This window comes from Megalops cyprinoides, chromosome 15 (genome assembly GCF_013368585.1).
Source record: "Megalops cyprinoides isolate fMegCyp1 chromosome 15, fMegCyp1.pri, whole genome shotgun sequence".
Classification (NCBI taxonomy): domain Eukaryota; kingdom Metazoa; phylum Chordata; class Actinopteri; order Elopiformes; family Megalopidae; genus Megalops; species Megalops cyprinoides.
In genome coordinates, this window is record NC_050597.1 from 414,871 (window position 1) to 438,586 (window position 23,716).

General features: G+C 42.6%; 1 protein-coding gene across 4 annotated transcripts in view; it reads right to left on the bottom strand.

Moving 5' to 3' along the window:
- LOC118789792 (muscarinic acetylcholine receptor M3-like) overlaps positions 1 to 23,716 on the bottom strand; it is a 106,845-nt gene that overhangs the window by 3,261 nt on the left and 79,868 nt on the right. The gene's annotated exons all lie outside the window — the stretch shown is intronic.

Consider the following 23,716-nt stretch of genomic DNA (forward strand, 5'->3'; position numbering starts at 1 on the left):
TCAGGCATTTCACAGCCCACACTGTCTAAGATTCCCTGAAGAAATAAGGAGGCAACACATCATGGAAATGACTGCCAGCAGACAAAACACCACAGTGGAATTATCATGGAGACGCTCGCAATAATTAACATGCCTCAGACTCCGATTTACGTTTTTATTTCATTTCCATCATTAGGAAGTCTGCGTTTAAGAATAAGCCACTTATAAGGATCAGACCACTGGAGCCATATGATCCTTACAAGTGGAATGCACTGCACTGTAACATCAGCTATATTCTCACATGTATACAAACATGTATTTATGTTTATATTTTTATATTTATATCTTTATATTTCTAAACCTACCATGTGCCTTGATGCCCTTGCTGTAAATATTTGTAGCTTGTTCTGTCTCTAATGTCACACATTTTATTTATGTCTGTTATTGAGCCATTTGTGTTTATTGTATATCTGTGAAAATTCTTGTTCTTGTCTCTCAGTGTCATTGTGTTATGTCGAACTGTTGTATTGTCACCGTGGGCCTGAGAGAAATGCAATTTCAATCCTCCGTATGTCCTGTGCATATTGGAGAACTGACATTAAAGTTGACTTTGACTTTGATACATACAGGAAATTCCATCTATGAAATTCTATGTCAAACTTTATGCATATACTTTTCTCAATCCTTTTTTATTAAGTGTCATATGTCTCCTTTTAGGGAAATGCTGAAATGATATTTTGTCAGAGCTGTGTCAGAGACAGTAAAGTGATACACATGTTGGTGAAGATGGAGATCCCCCTTTCATACTGTGTAGAGCTGGCACTGTGTTGGTCCTGTGTGTTTGAAAACCACAGAATATATGGAGCATTTTGGCTCCTTGGCTTTGGATCTCCCCACTTCAGAACTGGCACACAGATTTTCCTAGGAAGTTGCAACAAAATTCTGCTGAAATTCTGCTGAAACTCTGAAGTGGGATATATGACATAAAGGGGCTGGCAGGGACATATATAGAGCTTTTCTGGAGACTGTTCTGGAGATGCTCCTACTATACCCAACAGCTGGACAGAGGGAAGCTAAATAAGGCTATAATCAGTAACAGATCAGAGGATCATCTTATTTCTCTGTGAAAACTGGATACGTGCTGGCTCATCCGATTATGACTCAGTATTGCCATAAGAGTTTCTATCCATCATTGGGTCTCGTGGCATCTCCAGACTAAACGAGGTTCTGTAATTGAATTATATTTGGACGTTCGCTCTGTGGATGAACATGTGGTTCACAGTGGGAATATGGCACAGTCATTTTGCTGTTGCCTGGCAGCATGCTTCTCCAGGGCTGTATGTCCCAGCCAGGCCAGGTGAGCTGAAATTAGAACACAGCAGGTACCTGTGGGAACGCTGGCCTCCCTCAGCCCTCCCACCACGCCTACTCAGAGAGCGTATTTAACACCAGGTCTGGCACCTGTGACCACCTGGTGCCACCTGTTCATCCCGTATGTTGAATGAGAAGAGCCTCTGGGTCTCCTGGACCCATGACCCCGTGACCTTCCGTTTCCATCTGCTGAGATGCAGAGGAACAGAAGAGCAGCCCCACCAACGCCCCTGCTCTCAGGCTACAATCAAAAACAACCAGCCACCTCTCTCCAAACACAACGCCCCTGCTCTCAGGCTACAATCAAAAACAACCAGCCACCTCTCTCCAAACACAACGCCCCTGCTCTCAGGCTACAATCAAAAACAACCAGCCACCTCTCTCCAAACACAACGCCCCTGCTCTCAGGCTACAATCAAAAACAACCAGCCACCTCTCTCCAAACACAACGCCCCTGCTCTCAGGCTACAATCAAAAACAACCAGCCACCTCTCTCCAAACACAACGCCCCTGCTCTCAGGCTACAATCAAAAACAACCAGCCACCTCTCTCCAAACACAACGCCCCACACAAACGCTTACAACATCAGAGCAACACTGATTCTGGACAGCTCTAAATGTATAATACTGATGAGTATTTATATGAGGGCACTGTACACTGGGTATGCCAATTTTGAGGTTGTCACCAACTGAAAATAAGGGAATTTTGTCATTTTCTGTATTTGTTGTGCTAACAGTAGATTAGCCACAGGTGTTTGCCAGACGCTCCCTGGCCTGTGTCCTGGTGGGGGAGTGTGTCACTGGGCAGTTTCTGACATCCTGACATCATCCAATGTGTACATATACTGTACACATTGATTTGAATAAATAAAACTCTATAGGCTCCCTGTAGCTGGGCATTCTGACTGCCTCTGCTGAATGCTCCCTGTAGCTGAATGCCCCCTGTAGCTGGGCATTCTGTGCATGAGAGAAACCTTCACACCGATGGCAGGGCCATAAATATTTACAGTCTGTTTCCAGTGAAGACCTCTAGCAGGGTCTGAGTGGATTCATGGAAAAATTCCAAGGTGCACAACACTCTGTTAAACCTTTAGGTCCTGTGCTCTGTATCTACTTCCATTATATCCTCTGAACCCTGCCACAGCACAGACCACACAGAGAAGCTCCACTGATGTGTTCAGTGTTCACTGATGGCAGCATTGTGCTGGAGTTCCTTTGCCTTCCACTGTTCCCACAGTGAATGAGACAATGAGGGCTGAACTCTGCTGTCAGCTGCAATATACCACCCAAAAGCCTTGTACAAATTACAATTACCTATGATGCTGGGGAGGTTAAACAGTATCTTCTGGAAAGGTACATGTGTAGTCCTTAACATTTTTGTCATCTATTAAACCTATGCTGCAATAACTTTAACTTTACAATTATTAGGAACCAGCACAAACCAGGGAGCTAAAATACATAACAAAAAATTAAAAGCTGAACTAGTTAATGTTAGTTACTAAGTCTTGCTTTGGTTGCCTAGCTTCGTTATGGCAACATCCCTTTTCTTCTCAAATAATTTCAAACCAAGTTGAGGTTAACCATTATCTTTCACAATGCTGAATAAGGTGCTCACTATATAGCCTTGCCTGACACTGACCATCTTGACTCAAACTTTGAAACAGAATTTCAGAGCCGAATGATTTGGACTTGCCAGAAAACAGCCATTGCGTTATAGCTGAGTGTGGCTTAATGGTAGGCTTCTTTTGGAGATGATTGTTGAACCATGTATTTTACAATGACACAATTAAAGCTTCCTTTGTCATTGTTCAGGCCATGCAATATGTGGAAAAATGACCTAATCAAACTGAAATGTCACCAACCTGACAGTAACTGTATGCATAAGTAGCACAATGTGTTAATAAGCAGACTGAAGAGAATCTGATGTAGAATGATAAAGTATTCAGAAAGTGAGGTTAGTACTTAGCGTTCATATAATATGAAAAATAAATCGTATAATTGGCATGCCTGTAGTGGATTTATGTAATTGAGAGTCAGTTTTAATTTGGTAAGAACAGTACTGATCACTTTGTCATGACCTGAGGTTCTGGCATATGAAGTGTCATTTAGAGACTGCTTGTTGACTGGTCAGCTCAGAGTCAACAGCCTCTAGGGTATCTGGGTTGTTTCCTGAAATTGTGGATTTTATACCATACACATTGTATAAAAGTGTGTTTCACCTCTGGAAAGGTTGCATGGTGGTGTAGTGTGTGCAGTTAGATAATACAAGAATGTTCAACTGAAACACTGAACTCAATATTTCATTTAATTTAAAATTTAAATCACTACATTCTGCACAACTAATTCCTTCAGTTCTTTGAAAAGATACATTCTAGACCTTTTACGCGCAAGGTGTATGGGCATTTCTTTTATATCGCTGTAGACGCTGACCGCTATCACCTGAGTTGCTACCAGCTAAAGCAATTTCTTATGTCCTAAACTATGTTTTCCTTTAAAAAGATTTAATGGTTTAATGTACTTGTGTTTCTACCAGCCAGCTTGTACCTTGTCTGGCCAACTATTGAAACTTGGTCATGCGGCACTTCTAATATTGTGACTCCATGTATGGCTTTCACTTGTGCTGTACTCTGCCTCACTTGTAAGTTGCTTTGCATAAAAGTGTCTGCCAAATGAATAAATGCAAATGTAGATTCAATGTTTTTCAGTACTGAAAATAGGGTGATCCAAAATGTATGTCTGCGTAATGTCTTTATTATATTTTCCATTATCTATGAAAAAACTTATATACATAATTTAAAACATGTCCTAGAATAATGTAAGTGTCTGCCTTTCACTGGCCTTGAATCAGATAGCTCCATCAGGCTGGATTACATTCATCCACGGCGGAACCAGTCCAGTCTCACAGAAACTTTCGCTGCAAACCGTCTTCACATGCAGCATGTTCCAACATTAGGTTTTACACCACAGTGTGTCGTACACAAACACCCAACCTTAAAAGGTAGCAAGGCAAATCGCACATCACACAGACAGACTCTGGGGAGATGAAACACACTCTCACAAAGTAAACATGGCAAAAGCAATCCATTTTTTTCACAAGTGAGAGGGGATATTGTTTAAAATTATGCATCTGTTCAAGACGCTCCAAGCAATTATATTTCTGTGCTGCTCACGGCTCATGTTAGCAACACGTTATTTTTGTTTATGTGTGAAAGTCAGGACTGTTTCTTTGGAGGGCATGCCAGCCCCAAAGAGTCCCGGCAAACCCAGGGAGATTTCTGTCTGTGCAGCTATATTCCCATATTCACCTGTACATACAGAGGGCCAGAATTTTTGTTTTCATTCTAAACAGTATAACTGTAGTTCAGCTGGGTGACCTAGGGGTGATGGGCAAATTATTTCTGGAAAAAACAGCTGAGCGCCCAAGGTGTTAACAGTCTCAGTCGTCTAACTGCAGTGGAAACTGTAGATACAGCGAGATTGCTAAGTGTTTTGAAAGCGCTGTGTGAGCACAGCCTAGGGAAAGGCTATGAATGACAGTAAAACAGCCAGGATGTGGGGTTTGGCCAGCATGGCAGGGCACTCTGAATGCGCGCTCACAGACGTGTTTCCAGAGAGTGTGCTCACAGAAGAGTGTGGCCGAACACAGCCGGCTCTGCTGTGAGCTGCATTCAGCTGCAGGCGGGCTGCTTCTCTCCTCTGCCCTCTTTATTTCCGCCAAGGTGAGGCCAGCACAGCCCCGGCACCCTGCCTCCACTCCAGCACGGAGCACCACCCAGGAAATGACTCCAAGGAGCTCCATTCAAGATGCTGTCAATGCAGACGTCAGTGCTGACACCACAGTGTAACCCGAATCCTCTTTCCCTTCCTTTGGCAGCTGGGTTAGTCTCAAGATCCCGGTGTTCTCTCTGTGCTGCACCCTTTCAGTGCACCTCTTTGCCCTTTTTTTAATTCATATTTTGTCCTCTGTAGTAAAGCTTAATCACACCCTACAGTCCACCTGGGAAACCGCAGATGCTGTCTGTGTGGGTGAGAAAGAGAAGAGCTGCTCACTGCCGCTGTGTGTTTGATGCACACATAGTCACATTTATGATCATACACAGTCGCAAAGATGGTATAAAGGCTACAAAGAGTGCAGCTACTCAATGTCAGTATATTCCTCACTAAATGACATCAGAACTAATGCATGGTACAACTAAGTCACCTCATTAGGGCCCTCTGCTGGTCCTAAAAATTGCCACACCCCAATCCCAAATTCCTCTGAATTGGTCCAGTCACGGACATTTTACCCTGCCGTATGACAGAATTTACAAGCATGTCTGTAGTCTAACTTACTGGCTTACCGTAACAGCTCTCCAACCAACTGTAGCTACTAGCTAACAACTATCAATTACTATCCATATGATTCTTAACTACACAGAAACTCCACTTTCTTGAATGACTTCAGAGAGCTAATATCTCAGAGATCCTTATTGTGTTTCAAAATATATTACAAATACACGAAAACAATAAAACAAGATTCTCAATAATACTGAATACAATTCATATGGACAATGCACAGAGGCACACAAAGCACTGAAGCCTGGAAGGCCCACACAGAGCTCGTGCTCCCTCCTTTAGCTTACCAGCTAAATCTGTCAGCTTTACTGGTGTGCACTGATGGGCCATGAATGCTAATGGAAACAGGGATTGACAGCAGACCCCAGTGGACAGCAGGCTGGGGGGGAAGCACAGCTCCACGCCTTTTTGGCTGGGAGTGCCTGTTTGTGAGCATCAGAGAGCCCAGGAAAGCAGTTCAGCAAATGACACCACAGCTCCTGGAGCTATTCCTCATCTGTGACTCCAACGGCAGCCAAAACGCACTCCATGCAGATCAGAGGGTGTGCCTGTGAGCGGCAGGGTGACGGAACCGCGTAAGGCCAGACCACGAGTGCGTAGCTCCAGGCTGACAGAACCGTGTAAAGCCAGAACAGGAGTGTGTAGCTCCAGGCTGGCCAGGGGAAGAGTGTAAAGCCAGACTGCGAGCGCGTAGCTCCAGGCTGAAGGAACTGCGTAAAGCCAGCTGTAAGATCCTGTAGTCGTGCCATCCTGTGAGCTGAGTTGATTTTATTGACCTATTTTACTATACCGTATATTTACTACCTGTCAACTTTGATCACAGAAGTTTCCAGCTCTCCAGGTAATAACATTGCTGTGTTTTTGTAGCTGAGCAAGTCTGGACCCCGCTAATGCTTCGATGCAGACGTTTCACAGAAAGCTGGCTAGTGGAGGTGTTTCTAACGGGTTGGGAGGAGGAAGAGTAATAATCTCTCATCCATCCATCTACAGCTCCTCATCCTGGAGAGCACTGTGATACAGCTAAAGAGATGCACTGTGAACAAACACACACACCCCTGTACACACAAAGACAAACACACACACTCCTGTACACACAAAGACAAACACACACACACACTCCTGTACACACAAACACACACACACACACTCCTGTACACACAAACACACACACACATGCACTCCTGTACACACAAACACACACACACATGCACTCCTGTACACACAAAGATAAACACACACACACACACTCCTGTACACACAAACACACACACACACACACACACACACCCCTGTACACACAAAGACAAACACACACACACACACACACACACGCACCCCTGTACACACAAAGACAAACACACACACACACACTCCTGTACACACAAACACACACACACATGCACTCCTGTACACACAAAGATAAACACACACACACACACACACACACACACACACACACACACACTCCTGTACACACAAACACAAACACACACACACACACACTCCTGTACACACAAACACACACACACACACACCCCTGTACACACAAACATACAAACACACACACACTCCTGTACACACAAAGACACACACACACAGACAAACACAATGAGGGACCAATTTAGAAGAGAAAAAAATATATTTTTAACTGTTCATGTTATGGTTTACACTATGCAACATCAAAGAGAATTACCCACACAGCTGCTATGCCCGCGAGTGATTATCAGAGCGGGGAGCTGTGACGCTTTGACTATTCAGGCTTCGCCAGGTGACCTGACAAAGATTTTACCTGAGGAAGTCGTCACTGCTTACAGCTAAAATAAGATAAATCACTTGAGAACATAATACCTTGTGCAGGTATTCTTCTCTGATTTTACATAATCCATTGTTTTGCTTAGCACCTGTGTACATTTATGGATATACATATGCCTCCATGAAACTATAGTTTACATTTTAAGAAAAACACAGCATTGGCTGCTGTAGTGCCACTCAAAGAGCTTAAAACAGAAGCAGACTAACAGCATTTCCTGTTCCTGTTATTTCCACAGTGGCTCTCATCAGAGGGGAGAGAACCGGCCAGGAAGAATGCTCTGTGTTTACATCCAGCGCATGCCTCCCTACTTAGCAGCCCTAAGTAGCCGTCCTCAGCTGTCAGATTGGACTGCCACCTCACATTCACTCACATTCTGTCCGGCTTCTGCCACATGCAGACGTCAGACATGACAGCAAGACTGGGAAACTGAACAGAATTAACTGAAAACCTTTTAACAATGTTTAATTATCATTCTGAATCTCATACTCTCTCCCATTGTCAGTATTGTACTCTCTCCCATTCTCAATACCATACTCTCTACATTTCTCACTATCGTACCATCCCCCTCTCCTATTCTCAACACCAGACTTCCCCTCTCTCACCCTTCCATTCTGAACACCATAATCTCCCTCCTTCTCTCTCCTTTCTTCTCTCTCCCTCTTTCAGTCTGCCTCTTTCAGTCTGCCTCTTTCAGTCTCCCTCTTTCAATACCTCTTACTCTCACTCCCATTCGCAGTATAATACTCTAATATCTACTCTCTCTCTCCCTCTTGTTCCCTCTCTGGCAGTTTTTGGTAAGACGCAGCCCAGTGCTTTCTGCCATTGCGGTATAATGGCAGGGGCTGGAGGAGAGGCCCAGGGGAACAGGAGTGATGGTGTCTGTCATTGTCTGAATCCCACGGGGCCCAATGACATTATACAGGTGTATGTGTGCTCTGTCCCTGGATGACCTCTACACGCATCTCTGAGATTGCAGGTGAAAGCGAAAGTGCTTCATTCCAGTTTGGACCGGGCCTGAGCTGATGTGGTTATGTGCTGCACAATTTAATTGGCGCTAGGACATGCACTGTAGGTCATTACTCCAAAACGGATTAGGCCTGAGACCACCAGCAGCAGACAGCCGATGATATTATCCCCCCAGCTCGCAATATATCCCAGCTAAATGGACCTGTCTTCAAAAAGACAAATTCTCCGGCCCCCGCACCACCACCACCTGCACGCATTCCCAGGGGAATGGAGCTGATTGGATGGCCTAAGCCAGTTATTTGCATCTAATAAAGAATGACTGTCCTTTCACGGAGGGAAGAATTAGTACCTCACCGGTAAAGCAGGTAGGACAACATATACAGTCTACTTAATGTATAGATCTTCTAAAGGTCACACTAGAGATTTCATTTACATGCCAACCACACACAGCTCCTGTGCAGCTCTGTAGATGGTATTCCAGGATCAAACTCTCCACACCTACATTTAAAGAGTGAGCATATGATGGGATTTTTCACCATGTTTAGCATATTAAACAGTTTGAACTGAGACATTTAATATGCATTTACTCTGGGGCAATCCTAATGGCTGTAGATATTTATATAAAAACAGCAAAATGCATTTTCAGATAAGTGATTACCTCCTTTGGTTAATGGCAGGTTAGTGCGGGCACTGTTTGTTACAGGGACACAGCTCAATGCCTTTGCTGGTTTGGCGTCTCCTGGTCCTGGTGACCTGAGACACACGGCTCGATTCCCCCTCAAATGTAATTACTGAAAACACACGTATTCCAGGTCTGACCTTTTGACCTCCTCACCTCAGAGCAGCTGATCCATCCAAGTCTCATATGTTCACATAAATTGAATCTACATTTACCTTTTACTTGAAATCCATGACATTCCCCTGACCACAAACATTTTTTAAGTTTCCATGCAATTATTACAAAATTTATTTTACAAAAACTATACTGAATTTTCTGGTACGTAACAAATGTAAATACATTTATGAAAACAGGATGTCTAAATAATAATTGCATATTACAGTATATGGCGTCATACAATATACACAACGTTAACAGCTTTATTGAATGCACTTAATGAGAGTCACTCTGGATAAGAGCATCTGCCAAATTCACTGAGCTCCAAGTTTTAAATAGGAAATGCTGTTAAGTTAAATGCTGAAATGCTGCTAAGTTATTGCCTATGAAGGGGGAGTCCATCAGCATTCGGACACATCAAAGCTCCTGAGCAGAGGCCTAATTGGCTATAGCATAAACACAGCATTTAAAATCAATAAGCCTCTCTGCTGTTCTGCCCCACTGAATATCTGCCATTCCAGTAAACAGGCTGAAAATTACTCCTTACAACAAAGCCCCTGATTAAAGCCGCTTCCTGCTTGATTAAGAGGAGGAGGGATTGGCCTCTGCCGTTTGCAGGGGTTTATATTAGGGCTTTGTTGAATGGATTTAACCTTGCAGGGCTCTTTGCATGTCCTTAAGATTACACTCCTCAGTCTTCTCCACCCAAAAGTAATAATCTCAGGCGCAAACCAGAAAACTTCATGACATCTTCATTTGCAAAAACCTCAACACTGACATCATATTTTCAGCACAGCAAAGCAAAGTGAACAGATTATGTATCCTTTATTTGTTTTTGTATCCAAGCTCAATGTGAACTCAGAGGGCCCAAAATGGAAACTTTTCAGTCCAAACAAGCTGATCAATTTTCAGCTGTGTCAGACCCACTGGCTGCTCAGTGCATACCACTTCAGGGAAAAAATCAATAGCACAGACTCAAATTAAAACTTCCAGAAGGATCCAAGGGCAAACCTAAAAATGCTTGGTGGTCAGAATATAAAACCCAACAAAATGTTGTATGTATAAATATATAAATCATGTTTTGAGTGCAAATTAGCATAATTCAGATTTTAGTATTCAGTATTTAAAGCCCAATCTATTCAGAGATTGTGGTGTCCTTCAATGAAACACTTCCTAGATACAGTCTCCTGGAGTTTCTCCAAAATCAGGTGAGGACAGCCTAGTTACTTGAAATGCCTCCATTCCATTCATTAAATATGTGCAGATTCTATATTCAGTACAAAAAGTACCTGAAATCATTTAGAGTGAAGAGAAAGAGAAGGAAGGTGCCAAGGAACAACCTAATACAATCCAGCCAGCTATTACGGAGGAAATCTGACATTTTTTACAATCTGTGCTGTTTGTCCAAATTCTCTATTGAGGCTACTTGAAGGCAGATTCCAAAAGAAACTGCAAAAAATAAAATAAAAGAGCTCCCTTTTACTCCTTGTATAGTATATCCAGTGAGTGGAGAGAGTGAAGGTGGGTGTGTGCATGCCACACATTGATGTGGATAAAGTGTAGATTAAAGAGGGAGAGAGAGAGAGGCTGGCACACTCTCAGCCTGTGTTAATGCATTTATCTACGAAAAGGACAGCATTGAAATCATGCCTGGTGATTTAAAATGATTCTGTTCAGATGACTGTTACAGTAAATAAGTTTGAGGTATTATGATGACATGAAGCTCTTTGTCCACTCCTGGTCAAACGCCATGACAAAGCTTGAAACTTTTTTTTTTAAGTTTTTAAAAGTTCAGTATGCTATATGTTCCTGTTTACAACCCTGAGATGAGAAACAGACCAGATTTACCTAAACCAACAGTGATACCATTCTGGAAGGAATAATGTTTGAAGAAGTCATGACTGTTTGTGTTTTTTCTACAGTGCCCACTCACAGCACACATTCATCACTTAAGGTGTGACACTATTTAAGGCATATTAAAATCACATCTTTTCCCCTTAAACCCCATGAGGATCTGCACAGCCGGGACACTGTCCTCTGACCCGTCATTGATCTGTCAGAACTGAACTTTGGGCTCAGCTTGGAAAAGCAGCACAAAGCATATCTATCACTTGGCTGAACAAAAGTTTGCCTCTCCTCTCCTCTTCTCTCTCTCTCTGGCTTGTTTTGAACTGAATCCACCTCAAATCACACTACAATATTCTGTAGCCCTGTCCATCCTGAGGATTCTAACCGGTAAATTCTGCCCTGATGATGGCTTTTATCTGATGACTTATGCTTTCAGAAACACAGCAGTGTTGCTCCATGATGGACACACTTCTGTGCTGTTAGACTTGCCTGTTCATTTTAAATGCATTGCATACTACCCATCATGCATTGCTGCCTGAGGAAGGCTGTACTGTATGCAGTAATATGCTTTACATGAAAGTAGATACGATGAACAAGTCTGTTCTTAGTGCAATGCATCCATGAGCTTTACAGCGTCTTCATTATATACCCATGATATTATCACGCTGTGCTGCTTGGTTCTCGTTTTTTAAAGATACATTCAACTCCACTAACATTTTCAAACTATTGCCACATTGAAATAATATGATAAAAAAATAATAAGTATAAATAATATGATTTAAAAAAAGGAAATTAACCCAGGATAAAACAACTCCTTGATTGAGGACAACAAATTAGAGTATGAAATTAATTTGGACAGTTTGGAGATTATTAGTAACTTAGAGATAACATTCAGTTTTGCTGTTTCTGTTGTTTTTCTTTGACAGTTGCAGCTTGTGGACTGCCTGAGCACAACAGGTACAGCTACCTGTATAATGCAGCCAGTCTGTCGTGTAAAGTGATCTGCAGGGTTTCCATGGGTCTCTATGCAGAATCACCTGATTGCCCATAAGCAACTACCCTTTAATCAGTGAGCGAATGACAGGGCAGGATCATGTGATCTGAGGCATATTACATTTCCATGTGATGCAGGCATTACAGTAAGGTAAGATACTCAGTTCTGTACACTACAGGAATGAAGGGAAGCTACACTTTTACAAACATCAGCTCAAACAACTGTAAAACTTAAAACTGTAAAAAGACTAACTACAAAAAAAAACCTATGGCCAATGCATAAATCAAATAAAGGTACATGGTTTGGTGTGTATTATATGCTTAAATCGACCTCTATTTGATCTTAATTTGAAAAGACTTTTGTAGACAACCTGAAATAAACTTTAGAATGATTATCATGACTGAAAATTCCAAGTGAGCGGAAAATAATTATGATCCTTACCAAAGTATTCACTAAATATATCACTTTTGAATTGAATGATAAGGACATATGACATATAGTTAAAACCACCAACACCCCTAGAACCCTCATATGTTTCTGGACATGTAGGTACATTTCCTTTGGTACAGACTTCTATACATTTCCAATCCACTGCCTTTAAATGTGCAGCATGAATAAAGTTTGAGCCTGTTTTCCTGAACCTGTTTATTTACCCCAGATTGTGATGATTAGAGCCATCCACAAAGTGCCATCCAGGGGGTTTAATTTGCTCTCACTACATACAGTGAATTCAGGGAAGGATACATGGGTCCTAAACGAAAAAGGAACAGTAATTAGTCCCCAAGAATTAACAGTTCTGGCTCTTCAAGGGCCATTGGATTTTTTGATAGAGGGCTTGATCAAGGTGTTTGAGGAGGATGATAAAGAGCCATACGTATTAATGTCAAAAAATCTATTTCTGAGGAATATGTCTGTGTATGCATGTGAGTGTGTGTGTCTTTGTGTGTGTATGAGAGAAAGAGTGAGTTTGTGTGTGTGTGTGTGTGTGTGTGTGTGTGTGTGTGTGTGTGTGCTAGAGAGAGAGATGTGTGTGTGTGTGTGTGTGTGTGTGTGTGAGTGTGAGCGAGAGAGAGAGAGTGTTTGTGTGTGTGCGCGTGTGTGAGAGTGTGTATGTGTGTGTGTGTCTGTGCATGTGTGTGTGTCTGGGATCAGATTCTGTTTCTAAACTTGGTGAACACAGCTCTGTCAAGGTCACTCAAACCTTGCTATAAGCTCAATAGTATTCCAGATCATTCTTCTCCCCAGACAGACAGAACTTGATATTTATAATGGTCAGACAGTTGGGATGAGTATCAGTGGAACACCAAGGCTGCACTATAAACAGAAAAAAGAGATGGCTGCTTATGAATCATAATATAATTCAGAATAATAAATCCCACACACACACACAAAACATGTTTGACCATAAAGTGTGTTCTACTGACACTGAATCTAGAGTACTGATCCATTTCACTGAGAGAGAGAGAAATTACTATAAGCATAGCACACCCTGTAGCTTCACTGTTGTCCTGATCAAGAGCAATCACTGACCTGTTCCTGCTGACATGTGAAGCTTCATCACCCCACAGTATAGCTGCTGTGCATTTATCTTAGGCAATGAGGAGAAAAAAAAGAGAAGGAGCTCTGCTCCGTAACAGCGGATCCTCTGCCATATCTGCCTATTAACTCTGAAACACAATGCAGGCACGATATTGTTAACTGACTGATACAGGGCAGGCATCACACAGAGCACAACCTCCCCCCCAGGTCCATTTACTTTACAATAAATGTCAGAACACCGATAGTGATTTAGAATTGCCTGGTCTATTGGCTATTTGCTATGCTGCCACTCATTACTCATTTTTGCCTCTATGCCAGGTAGTGGTGCTCAGCCCCAATAAACACAAAATTCAGGGCTCTGATTGAAATTTTGTACTTTTTCCCCCGTGGCTAAGAGCAAAGTGTGTGGTGGGTAGATTGAAATGGTTCTCTGTGCACGAGTCTCAGGCGTATTCTGGTAAAGGAGAAGACAGGGGCAAAGGCAGCCTTTAGGGACACTCAAGGAGAAGCTCTGATTGATGCTTCTGCTTATCAGAAAGCACTCCATACTGTACCATGTGAAATGAAATTACTCTTGCATTGCATTTCACTTTGAAGCACAGACATCCTGGAACTCCACCTTCCGAGTGGGGCACTTTGTGACCCTGCCTTGCCTGTCTGTTTTGTGCTAGCAGTTGTCAGCTAGGGGGCGCTGGAGGGTAAGGTGCCTATGGTCCTGTAACACTGACCCAGGCTTCCACCAGCTGGATCGTGGACAATCAGAAGTGCAAGTTTTCCACCAGTGACAGTATCTTTAGCCCATGTGGAGCAGGCCTGTGAGGTTGTGCCATACGAATGCGGCAAACACAACAGAACCCTGACAGCCTGCTTTGCTGAAAAAATGGGCCCACAGTCTGACACTGTAGTCACCAGAAACATTTCACACACAGCCAGCACTCCACTGACCTTCACCTGATCACAAACACATCGCTGGGAAGCATCCAGCCACAAACTCCTCTTCAGCCGCCAGTCACCCTCATCTGGCATGTTCCAGGAGCCCTGGTGCATCTCCATCACTGCCCAACCTCAGAATCTGACCGCCCCTCCCCTCCTCTCCACCGGCCCAGCACAGGGGACCCCACTCCACCCATCCAGAAATCTCATTTGGAGAACAGCTGGCCAACCATGAATTTTATGGATCCAATGGCCTGGCCCACCACTGGAAGCATCTGTAAAGCACCAACTTATTACTACTTAATACTGTCATTGCTGTTTAGCCTTTTATGAAAGTGCAATGTAAGTATTTAAATATCACATTTTTACAGTGATGAATATGAATAGTTAAATAAACTTCTGCTTATTTAGGGTTTTCTCTCACTTGGGGAAAATGCAACACGCACACACAGGGCAGCTGGGGCTCGTACACAGTGCACCAGGATGAAAGCGCACAGGCGCATTTCTCTGACATCATCCGAGCAGCTCATAGACAAGCTGCAGGCTGCGGAGAGCAGTGGCCGACATGGCGGACGCAGCCAGCTCCACCCTCACTCTGTGATGGGCTGCCTGACTGGCAGCTGGCATTGCTGGGCTTGAACCTGAAACACTACTCCAGCACAGCTCGTGTTAACCAAGGACATGATCTAATACTCCTGCATAGTTTCATTTGCAACAGACCTGAATCTAAGCTGCAGACACCCTTAGGAGATCAAAGCTGCTGTACTTATTTTTCCAGTACTGTTTAATCTCGTATTCTTCATTTATTCATTGTATTTTTTTTTTTAAGTTTTAGTGTGTAGTCACTCTATTCCATTTCTTTTATTTACCTTGGATAACCATTCATTGGTTATTCATTACTTATTGAATTGTTAATTAGTAAAATGGCTTTTCTGATCATGTCAGTGCCGCGTCTGTTTCATGGATCAACAAACAGAGCTTCACTGTAAACTATGCACAGACTTGCACTTGATATGAAGCGTCCTCCCAAAATTATACATGCATTTCTACAGCTACCAGGGACCTCAAGTCACCCCCCGCTCCCCCCCAGCGTCCCCCTCCCCTTCCCCTCCCTTTCCTAAACTATTATACGGGTTCGAGAGAGGTTTGGAATTAGGACAGCACCAACCATGTAAACAAAGTGGAATCACAGAAGGTCAGCGGGAAAATGCAGCATTAAAACAGGCTCAAATAAACCATGTCTTAATTGTAAACAGAATTTGTTGTGACGCCCTTAATATTCCTTGCAGTCAACTTGCCACCCTGTAATGGCTTGCTGTTTTCTCCAGGGGTCAAGCCTCAAAATGAAAAACTATCTGCAGATTTTGGGTGCTTTTTCTTGTGAGATTAATTCTTGCTGGCACCAACATCTGCACACCCTGTGTACACATTCAAACTGAAGGCCATTTTACAGTGACTGGAGATGCATCATAATCAACCTTACCTTTTATTTCCCGCCAGCATGACATTAACATTAGTTTGGGAAATAACAGGTAAGCAATGAATAAATTCAAGTGTTGCCTTTCACCCAGCAAAGCCAGCCTCTGGCTGCATGCCTGCTTCCTCTGATGGCTCTGATGTAGAAAGATGTAGTACATACTGCACATCACATTAAATACAGAGCTGCAAATTAAACATAAATCATTTCTAAAGCTAAACATGTGGGTAGAAGTTGTACTGGGCACTGAATACAGGCATGTACATGATGATCATGTAAACACATTAGGACACATGACAGTTCAGAGCCCTTTCCAAAAACCTTTTCTGCTGAGACTCAAGATACATAATAATGCTGAAATCTACCTGGCTGCCTGCCAGGATATCATGTGACATCTCTGTGAAAGAGGCAGAGGATGAAGGCTTTGTAGAAGACAGCGGTCAGGGCAGGGGAGTATCACTGAACCAGTGAAATACTCCAGCTGCAGGCTGATCAACTCAGAGGCAATGTGCTGCGGCATTTAATGAGACAATAATAATAATAATAATAATAATAATAACAATAATATTAACAACAACAACAACAACCACCACAGATTTGCTCCCTGACCAGTTTCACAACCAGCGATCTGTATTCAGATATGTATCCCCAAGAAGTAAACCTTACCACACCCACAATACTGCAGATATTATTTACTTACTTTCTGAAATTCTAACACAATTTCTACTTCTCTCTCTCCTCCCCTCTCTCTCTCTCTCACACACACACACACACACACACACACACACACACACACACACACACACACACACACACACACTCTACTCATCACCCCTTAAACCTAAAAACCATGCACAGAACTGCCTGTGCAAAACATCTCTGGAGGAATAAATGTTTTGCATCAAAAGAATTGAATTAAGTATGAAAACAATCCATCAAACCTGAGTTTCTTGAAGACAGAGACCAGGAGCAGCTACCATAAAAGGCCTGTTCAAAGCCAGGGATTTGGTGTATTATTATATTACAGTTTCATATTGGAGGGTGGGTAGATAAAGAGGTCATGCTTTCAGTGCATGAAATGCAGAACTGATCCCTTCTAATTCTGTAGTACCTACAACAAAAAAAAAAACTTCTGCCATAGTTATTTTCACTTCAGGGTATAGCCAAAGCAACGCATTCACAAGACAAAAGCAACTTATTCACAAGACAAAAGCAACGTATTCACAAGACAAAAACACACTGAGGAGCATTAGGGAAACAAAAAAATAAATAAACTGCAATATTCAACTTTGGGCATGCTACCTCCTCACACAAGGGAAGAAAAAACAGACTGGGGAGAGTGGGATCTGCCGGACTGTGATTACGGCATGAAGCAGGATCATTTGTGAAATTACCATTCATTTGACCCCTTTGAGATGCATTGGAAAGGGACTGATGGCATTTGATTTGTATCATTCAGTCTTAGTCTTGACAGATTAATGCTTGCTGTTCTATTCATTGATAGGAATGAGTCTGAAATGCTATTTTTGTGCCCATTGCAAGCTGAGCTATACCACCCGGGCTCAGTCCCAGCCATGTCATCAGCTGGGCGAGCTGGAGCCCAGAGTGAGGAGGCAGGGGGAGCTCGTCTCGCTGCTCTCAGGCCCCCTGCAATTCATCACTATCAGAGCTGTCTCATAAGCAAACTGAAATTATCACTGCGGGAATTAACACTGACAAAACTGATGGCACTTTTCATGTAGTGTTACACGTGTGGCCACTCATGGCAATAACCACAAAGCGGGGGGATTTGATCATCTGCTGTTTGGTCATTCACACCTCACCATACAACTGTAAACAAAGAACAGACTTTAATCATTCAAAATCTGAAACACATTATTTTGGAGTCTAGCATTAAAGTTTAGTGTTCTGTAATGTAATCATCAATCTGCTGAATTATTATGAAATTGAGGTTTTGAATGAAATATTTAAGCAATTTAAGCAATGCAAACATTTCAGTAATAATAACATCAGACTCTGAGGCACTTTATGTCAGCACAGTTCTGCAGTCTGGACAGAAGGAATCAGCTGTTTGTTCTATGCATGCTTAACTCTGCTGTTTCTCTGAGTTTGTAAGCACACATCTGAACTGCATTTGCAAAGGGTTGATTCCTATTTGGGAAAAAAAACACCAACAGAATGCATTACAGCATGAAAATATTAAAGCTACCAATCTCCTTTGGTTTTGGTTTTTAAACTTACATTACTTTAAATTTTACATTTTTTCTTTTTTGGTTTTTAAGCCAGAATTTCTCAGGATGCAAACAAGGGCCATGCTGCACGTAAGACATACTGCATCATCACTCTCTACACGCTCACTGCTAATGTTTCCCTCGCAAGCCTGTCCAACGCTACAGCGCTTCGGTCATCAGTAAATGCCATTGCTCATGAGCATCTATTGGCCTCATGTTGTGCTCAGACAGCAAAGGACAGGCAAGGTGGCTAATCTCTACTCTCTCCATGCTAAACGTAATTCACTTTGCTCCTGTAATTGATCCTTAGTTACTGTTGACCGGAGCTGTTCCAAACACTGCCGCTGCTTAATAGGAGCCATTTGATTGAATGTGAAATGATTCATTTGCAGGTGGGCATATTTTCAGCAGGGAGATGGCTACACTAATTTAGTCCAGCTGCCTTTCTTTCCAAAGGAAAGTTTTCTAGGTGGGCAGATGCAACACCAGGATGGCACAAGGTAATCAGACCGTACTGATTATACCTGTCGGGCGTCTGCTGCAGCTCAGAGGAACTCAATAGTGGCACATTCCAGCCCTGCTAAGAAGCCTTACCTTTCAGCAGTGCGGTAGCTCTGAGGCTGAGTGGAATGTAGAGTTCAGCTCCTAGCTCCAGCAGGTAAGATATTCCACTCAAAGAAATGTCCAAAAGATAGATACAAACCCTACCCTTTGTGGACATGTTTAAATGCAGCTAGAGGCTTTGATTTCCACAGAAGAAAAAAAAAAAAAGAGAGAGAGAGCGAGAAGGACTTGGCGCTGGTGCTGTTGTGGCACGTTCAGATCTTGTGTCACAGTTTGTGACTGATGGACTGTAACACTATCCTCTACAATAGAGGCTTTGGAAACAAACCACCCTCCTTCTCCTGTGTGACACATACAGGCATTTCGCTTCATTCAGAGTAATTGTTACATAAGCTTCCCCTCAGAACTGATACCTCCTGGGGCTTCAGACAATGAGGTAAGAGAGTTTCACCCTGGAAAGGCTCAGACAGGCAAAGCAGGCTTCAGTCAGTACTGTCCCTTCATTTCACCGACTGTGTGGGAGGCGGCCTTGCTGGACACCTTTAAGTTAATCTTCTCATAAACAGTAACACACAACATGCAGCAAAGATGAATCACACAGGAGAGGGACAAAATATGAACTGACCAGCAATATGAATGAATGAATGCATATTTTATTCTATATTTCAGTCCTGAAAAACTAACCTTAATAAATGCTATAAAAATGTTAAAAGGCAATCTTTCCAGGTAGGGAATATTATTTTTTTTTTTCCCCCAATTAGCCCTGTTTGTTTTTTATCTTCTCTGGAAAATGCACTATGCTTCATGTACAGCACTTTGTGGCAATTTGTATTGTAAATATGGTTGATAAGAATGGTATTTGGAGTAGCATCCCACCCTCTTCAGGTCTGTCAGAGGAGGAAAATGGAGGCCAGTAACTTTTACTCACTCACATTCTGCTCACAGGTCAGTAGCAGAGCAGGACTCACAGACACATTAGCATAACAGCCATAACAACAAGTCAATGTCAAAAATTCAGTCAACAGCCTGAATCAATCATGACATTTCAGGAACCACCTTCTGGGCAGTGAACTGCATTCGTGATGAAACCGCAGCTTTCAATAAAAAATGCATGCAAAATCTGTTATTTTTTGGAAATGAACTGCCTGCTTTGGAAAAGATGGACTGAGGGAGCAGGTGTGATTCAGAAACAGGGCCAGCTGTTGAAGGCCGCTTCAAGCTCGAAAAGCTGGTCAACCTGTTTTTCATGGTTTAAGTACAGAAAACTCAGTTAATATATTTTACATTTCATTCATTTGTTCACTCATACAACACAAAGGAAAATAAGCCAGATAAGCTAACAGATACAGTGTATTTTAGGCACTGTGTTTAATCGTTTTTAAAGTGCTTATTGAATTTCAATGGGAAACTTCCTTCAACTCAGTGAAGTAAACCTAATTAATGAGGCATAAATGTTCTTCTGTCACTTAGATTTCATTGGCAGTTAACTTTAAAGACTTATTGATGTTTCAGACTCACTAGCACTCTTTGGCTGCCCCAAGGAGAAAGCAAAACTCTTCTGGGTAAGAATAAAATTAGCAGTGATGGATACTTAAATCTGTTGCTTCCTATTCATGCGTCAGGTGCTTTGCTCAGTTGAGTGGCCTTGTTTATTGAATGACACTTGTATGTTCAATTCCCAGTCAGGCTGTACAATGGACAATAAACACAGAATGCCTGGCCTCTCGGGCTGGCTCTCTGCGGGAAAGCAAGCGGGGCGGGGGCTCAGCGACGGATCGCTGTCCTGTCCAGGAAGCGTCTGTTCCTCAAGCTGCTCAACTCCACAGCAATCAGCATAAGTAATCAAAGCAATCACACCCCTATCTGCCATCTGTGCCTGCATGCCAGTTTGCTAAATAATTCATACAAAACATGCGGTGCAATTGTAAACAGTATTACCGAGATGGCACTGTCATCACTGTTAATCAGCTATATGATCGTTTTTTTTGTTCTATTATTGTTCTCTGAGGATGTATATTTCTTCTCTTCTCTCTTCTTCTCTCTTTCTTCACATTTAATATTATAATTCAATGTTCTGAATATTCTTCTGTTCCATCTTTCAGTTTGAGTCTTGCAAGCAATCTTTGACCTAATTTAGAGTTGTAAACAGTGTATCTTCTCCTGTCTTCCTGGTCAGGAATGGAATTTAATAAATCTGTAGTTATTTTTCAAATCCCTAATTCTCTCCAGAACTCACTCAGGACAAGAGCCATAATGCAACAATGAGCTCTATAGGAAAGACACAGATTTTCCTCCAAAGTTCCTTCAAGTCCCTGCGACAGCCAGCAACACTGATATTTTAATATGGCTCAAGACTTTCAACAAAAGTACTTTAAATTAATTTCTCTCACGTAATCACTTCAGTTCACATGGGAAATTACTGGTGTTAAGACTTTAAACAAACGCAGTGTATTTTATCGGCAGAGAGACACTGTACTGTCCCTCTCTGGCTGATCTGTCTTGTTCCGACTGTGCTGCCCACACATGGACTGGCTTCTCCCTTCTCTGCACGCTGAGAATCGTTCGTGAATTCAGTACATGGAACAGTAGCATAAGGTGTTCTGAAACACACGCAGCCTCAAAGTGGATACCGTTACAGAAACCCTTCCATTCTGAGGGGCAGTTTGCATGTATTGCATGTATCGGGACTTGCACTGGGCTGATTTAAGACAGCTGAGCCCATGAAAACTGTGTTATAAATAATGTACAAAGTACCTAAACACTGATAAGAGTTACCTAGCCACTGTATAGTAATATGAAATGTAATAAAACTACACAAGCAGGCTTTATCTAAAAGCAGCAGATACAAGTCTACAGACACTATGCTGACCTCAGCGCAGAGGTGCTGCTGGTCTCCTCCACGGCTTCTTGTTCTGAGTATCCAGCTTTGGATCTTACTGTCACTGGCAGCCACCCCCACAACACAAAGCGACTGTAATTTTCACCTCTGACAGGCGCCAACATGTGAACCAAGAGAAACACGTTCCCAAAGGCTAGTGGATCTGAGCACACTCTTGCGCTATAAAGATAAAATGGCTGCATGAATTAGCCCATCACATCAGACTGCATTCATTCCTCTCACCCTTTATTTCAGTGAGGTGTATTATCACAAAAGCTCCAGTAATTTGGGGCAAAAGAACCCTTTTCCTGTGTAAGGGTAGGTCAATCCCCACTCAGTCTCCATCCACTCATCAGGGATGGGTTATTGGTGAGGGCTGTATAGTTTTAAGTCTCCATGATATCTATCTAGCTAATAACCAGTGGCCCATCTGCTCTGGTGATTAGGCCTGGGAAGGGCTTTGCCCAAAGCCTGCATTCCAGTTGGATGATGGAGACCATTCCGGGCATCACTGGCTGGGCTTTGCCATGGGATGTTTGGGCTCATCCCACCCAAACAGGGGCAAAACCCTGGGCCAAAATCAGGGCCATTCTGCTGTCTGTTCTGCTGCCCCCTGGGGCGAGCACCGGGCCCTACCATCAGGGCACTGCATCTACAGCCGTGAAGTTACGCTCGGAGTCTGCTATTCCTCCTCCATGTGATCCCGGGGCTTTGGAGTGTAAAGGTCAGTTCATGAACCCGTCTGTCGCTTGCAGTGAATGATGACGTCATTTTGCAAACGGAATCCAATCTGATAGGTCTGGCTGATTGGAGCAGCCCTTACATTACCACAGAATGCAGCTTAACTCAGGGTGAACCCACAGCTCTATTAGCTAAGAGCTGCTCCAGACACCTCATTGCCATACAGCCTTGGAATTTCAGTGAGAGAGTGGGATTGATCTGCCCTAATTTTATGCGTTCAGAAGCTGTAGTAATGTGGTCACTCTGTCTTTATTTTCAGTTGGACCTCTCAGATAACTGAGGGTGAAAGATAATACTCTGTAGTGCAGTGTATATTAATATACACAATTAAGAATATTCATATATGTATCGGGACACTGGACAAAAAAAACACAAAGAATTTATTCACTATTTCAAGAAAACTTAAGCGAGCTTTTTGTGCAATCAGTATGGTCCACATCTGTAGCGTTAGCATACTCACAGATCACTGCCTGAGCTGCGAATTAGGAAAAGTGTTTCTGGAATGATGCCAGAACAACAACACACAATTCATACCTTGAAGCGAATTTCCTGAACTAAATGGAAGTTAACCTCTAATAAATGAAAGGTTTGACATGACCTGCTGGCAGAACGTCAGCACTGTAATGACAGAATTAAATTTAGCCATCTTTTTGACACAAACAACAAATGATGTCAACCGTGGCAGCTTGCATTTTTCCCACATGAATCTAAGGGAACACATTTCCTAATTGCACATACTGTTTTGCTTCAGGCTGTAATGCTGATAGAGGCAGCAAGATTAGAGGAGCAATTTAAACATGTGAGGCTCTTCAGACAGCAAACTTTAATGTGAACTGTTCAGCACACAGTCCGTTCAGCCAGAGACTCTGAGAAAACAAAGGCTGCTGCCGTGTCATTACTGAGTCGCTTGGGATGCATCTTTAACTTTGCAAAATCAACACAAACACCTCAGGCTCAACATTCACATCTTGCAAAACAGCAAAGTATAATTTAAAACACAGAGTAAAAATCACTCTGATCTACACAAAAATGTGTGAAGAAAAGAGCGGTCTTTAAACAGCCCTTAGATAAGCCTTTAATCTGTAGTAATTGTTTAAATAAAAGGACTGGAATCCATACACACACAGACACAAAGACACACAGTGCGTTTTGATCATATCTCATGAAAAAATGTAGGCTGAGCTGAAAGGAATTTGTGGTCAGAAACCTTTTT